The sequence below is a fragment of the Bremia lactucae genome, linkage group LG19 (assembly GCF_004359215.1).
Source record: "Bremia lactucae strain SF5 linkage group LG19, whole genome shotgun sequence".
Lineage (NCBI taxonomy): Eukaryota > Oomycota > Peronosporomycetes > Peronosporales > Peronosporaceae > Bremia > Bremia lactucae.
This window is the reverse complement of record NC_090628.1, coordinates 91,214-96,359: the sequence shown is the minus strand read 5'-3', so window position 1 is coordinate 96,359 and position 5,146 is coordinate 91,214.

Below are 5,146 nucleotides of genomic sequence, written 5' to 3'. Positions count from 1 at the left end.
CTGTCTAGATTCGTTCGCAATAACACGGTCACGCCCATCAGCATCTGTTTGTAACAGAGCACTGCCAATGGCGAAATTTGATGCGTCACAGACGACATTAAAAGGCCAATTTGGAGTCGGCAGTGCCACAATCGCGGCATGGATAAGACTATCCTTAACTGCTTGTAAAGCATTATGTTATGTGCTAGGCCAGCACCATTCTGTATCCTTCTTACGGAGATTAGATAATGGCCTCGCCATATCAGCGTAATTTTTGCATTATTTGTGTAAATAATTGGCGAGACCCAACCACTTACGCAAATCCTTTTGGAGTTTTTAGAAACCGGCCAATCTACTATGGCTTTTACCTTAGCGGGATCCGCTCTAAGGCCTCGCTTTCCAATGAAGCATCCTAAAAAAAAAAATTCGTCTGCGCCAAAAATACATTTAGATGCATTGGCATACAATTTATTTGTGCGCATACACTCGAGCACTGCTCGCAAATGGTCTAAATGATTGTCCATATCAGACCGACCCTGCTACGCACTACTATGAACAATAATGTCATCGACATAAGTCTGTGCATAACCTCGATGAGAGCGAAATAGTTGCGTCACTAGACGATGAAATGTTGCCGGGGCGTTGGAAAGCCCTTGTGGCATAATTAGCCACTCTTATAACATGCCGCTTGGGGTGCTGATCACTGTAAGCGGGATATCGCTAGCTCGCATGAGCAATTGGTAGCAGCCATCGACCAAGTCCAATGCGCTGTACTTGTACATCCCACTATATTGTTCTAAAGAACATCCTTTCTAGGGATGGGGGTTTGTACTGGTATAGTGACAGCATTAAGCTTATTATAAGCATGTACAATGCGCCTTTTACCATTTGGCTTTTTGACACAAAATGTCGGTGTCGAATGAGGAGATTTGCTCTCTCGCACCATTCCGACCTCCTGCTTAGCACGGAAGAAATCATCAATGACGTCACACTGCTCCTTTGGTAAAGGCCATTGTCTTTCGACACAGTATTAGGTTCCCGGAATTAAGTCAGTTTCATGACGAACACCTCTATCCGGAGGTGGAACACATATTGGATTAATACATGCCACATCTTGAAATTCCTTAATCAAGGAATGAAAGGGATCTGTTCGGATCTTTTAGGATCGATGAGCCATTTCGCGCACCAAGTGCAGCTTTTGTGTCATCCAGGACAGCTTCATCTAGAAGTGACGATGACTTTAACTCAATTGTTGGTCGAATGACCACCATGTCAGATAAGTCGCCAGCCTTTAAGGCTCGACCGCACTCACCAATAGACATTTTTTTGCCTAGCTCTAAAGAGCATGTAACGAGGGGATTCCCGCAAGGCTAACTTCCCCCTCAACATTACCGGTTACGCCATTTACAAGCGTATGCAACTGCTCACTCGTTTGAATTTGTGAGGGCATACACGCTTCGTGTCCAACCTGTCTTGGGCTGGAGACAATACGCCTCTTCGAGGCCGGGACATTTACGTCCCCGGATTTTTCAGCCTGTATTGGTACATTCAAGACATGGTGTCTAATTTGATATCCGATAAGGATTTAGGTAACTCAATTTCCTCATCCAGCGAACGTTTACGTGTCGCTTCACGTGCATCAGAAGTGTTTGACCCAAAATGCCCTGGTGAACCGCCAATAGTGTCACTATTGACACTCAGTATGATGCCACCTCGGCCGACCACACTCGGTGGACTTAAACGTGCCACTCCACCTATCTCAGGGATATTGCACCCTTGATGATTCGGCCTTAGGCCAACAATGCTTTCAGTATTCAGTGATCGTTATTACAACGAGTGCCACTCGACGGAGTACGTACCGTTCCACTTATTTCTGCGAGTTGGGCTCAGAATTAATGTTTTAAACATTAGAGTTTATTAACTCAGACATGCCAATGTCTAAAATACTGACAGACATTCAATGATCCGCGCCAGTAGCGCTTTTGTTGCCTAGCAAAGGTATGTTCATGACTCTCCAAACTTTGCTAGGAACATTGCGCGTGGCGCCTAAGGTCTTCGACCTCCAATCGATCCATCGTTCATAATGCTCTAACCAGGCCATACCAAGGATGAGATCATATCTCGGATCCAAATCAAGGATGATACAGCTATCCACACTGGTAAAGTCCAAAATCTTTATACCTAAGTTCAATGGAACTTTGGGAACAGTGACACGAGTCCCAGTCGCTAAGCGAACAGTGATTGTATCACCTTCTTGCGCTCTAAGCGCCTCAACGTATTGTTGACTTCCTCAAGGGAAAGGCGTCGAGCATAACTGCAAGACGCTCCTGAGTCAATTAAAATTGACCACGGCTTATCAAAGCCCTTTACAGTCGCTTAAGCGACTAGCAAGCCAGGCTTTTACTCTCGCCCCGTGCTATTAAGCACCGAGCTAATTGTGGCTCGGTTCTGTTTATTCTCACCTCCTTGAGGTTCAACAGAGCCACAGTCTTCCCCAGTAGGGCGCCCCGCACCTACTGGGAATCGACGTTATTCCGCACCGTACCAGATTTCTGGTATATGTCGGACTTGGAGCTCTTTCGAGCTTTACGCGAATTTCGAAGAGGGCAGGCCGGACGCAAATGCTTTGTGCTTCCGCAGATATAGTATCTACGGATGGTCTTATGCTGTTCCACAGCTCCTTCTCCTTCCTCAACGAGGCTTGAATCCATGAGTTCCGGTCTATTAAACGGACCCATGTGCTCGAAGAGCTTGTAAGGTAAACGGGCGTGCTAACGCGAGCAAACTTTAAGTCGAACTCGGCGCGTAGCGCTATGGCAACTGCCTGCTCAAAAGTAGAATGATGAGATCGGAATAATTCCGTCCGGGTAACGCCCTCATTGAGACCCCCCATAAAGATGGTCACTAAAATTGCTTCTTGCACCGGGTCTTGATGCATAGATGCAATGAGAGTTCTCAACTCCTGGACAAAGCCCCCTAGGGTTCTTTTACCCTGTTGAGTCGCTAGGAGCCGTGCTCGCATGCGAAAAGCCTGATCAGGCGTGTAAACATGCTGGTCTTTTGCTGTTTTAGCGAATCCCATGAGGGAAAATCGTCGTTTATGGACGTGCTGCACGAAAGTGCCCACTCCATGACTCTACCTCCAAGTTTGGAAATGGCCATAGCCACCTTTTGCCGTTGTGTTAAGAACAAGGCGGAATAATGGACCTTTCCATCTGCTCAATCCAAAAAAATGAGATTTTCTCCCTCCTTTCCCTCAAATGTCTTCACATATACAGTTAGAGAGCGAGCCATCGGCTCTGAGTCAGGTACCGGGTTGCATAGATGCCGCTAAGTGGTCTGTACCTGACCGATCAGGGAGGCTTCATACTGCATGAAGGCTTTAAGCCTTGCATGCAGGACCTCTGGTCCCTGGGAAATAATGAATTCCGCGTGCTCAAGCCCAAACAAGGTTTTGAGTTTGTTATAAGGGCGCGTTGCGCTTCTGACAATTCTGGAATCTCTTTTATTTTCGTGAGAGTTTAGTCTTGTAAAGACTTAGGCGTAGATTGACTACGAGTGCTACCAGGTGTAACGGAGCTACCTCGCTCCTAAAGTCAGAGGAGGACTTTCAGACTCAGAGAGTCACTTAGTTCTATTGAACTAATGGGTTTAAAACTCAGGGAGTCGTACAAGCTGTGAAAGCTTAAGGAATTCTAGTTCAAGGGATTTAGGGGTTCGTAGAACCAAGTGGCAACTAGTGCCCAAGAGAATATACCTTAGAAAGGCTTCTATCTCTTACCAAAAGGGGAACTGCACTTTATTTAATTATTTTAATCTGGAAACCTTACCCTAGCTAAATTTTAAAATAGATTTTGGCCGCCAGATTTATATCTGGCGGCGACCACATTTGTTACTCGTAATAAATGGGATTCAAGTAACTAACTATTTTGAGATTTGATAAAAGGGTATTTTACCCATAAAGTCGTGGTACTTCCCTTTTTTAGGGCCCGTTTCACTCTATACCACAACTACGGTTCTTTAACCGATGTGTACCCCATTACATATTGCATAAAGGCTTTAAGCCTTGCATGTAGAACCTCTGGTGCCTGGGACGTAATAAATTCAATGAGTTCTAGCCCAAACAAGGTTTTGAGTTTCTCAAACGCTGCGCGTTTTGCTCTTGAAAGTTCAAGAAAAGTGTCCATTTCAGCAGAGACTTAGTCTTCTAAATCTCAGGCGGAGATTGACTGCAATTGCTACCAGGCGTAGCGGAGCTACCTCGCTCCTAAAGTCAGAGGGAAGACTTTAAACTCAGAGAGCTACTTAGTTCTATGGAACTAAGAAATTTAAAAATTAAATTAATTCTGCAAGCTCGTAGAGCTTAGCGAATCTTGGTAAGGTACCTGGTGGTTCGTAGAACCACGTGGCAACTAATGCTTGCGAGTATACACCTCAGGAAGGCTTATTACTATCGCTGATAGCAGCGCAAGCCCCAGGAAGGCGTGCTTCTAACGTCGATGGCTTAGGGGTTGTGGGGTCCAGGTGAGTGTGATTGTTAAGCAGCCTCCTCTCCGGGCAGTGCCTGGGTGGGTGACGGGTCTAACATGAATGGAAACCTCGGTTAGTACCACCCCTGGGTCCGGTGCTGGGAGGTGTAATGGACGACCTGGGAGCTGTGTAGGGAGCCGCTTCGTCGAGCCAAAATGCGTGACAGGATATTAAACTGCTTTATCTCGAACCCGGACCCCAAAAGGCCCAAAGTTACTGTGGGCACAACCATCCCCCCGGGGGCGGCTGGAAATTGAAAATACCCAGGAAGACACGCTAAAGAAAAAGATTTTTTCATTTGAAAAATCAAAAATCAGCGACAGTAGAAGATCAAAAGGGGAACCGAATTAACTTAAATTTGAAATGCAAATATAACCCTAATTACATCTAAAATAGATTAAGGCCACCCGATAGACATCCGGTGGCGACCACTCCAATGACCCATTATAAATGGGATTTTCATGATAATGCCTATTTAAATAGAAAATAGGGTAATTGACCCATTATGTGAAATGCACCACATAAGTGCTTTTCAAACGAAGTGTACCCTGTAACGGGCTAGAGTTGCCCTAATGTTACACAGTCCCCATTAAGTACATTTGGTACTTAAGGGGATGGTCAATTACTAAATAATAGT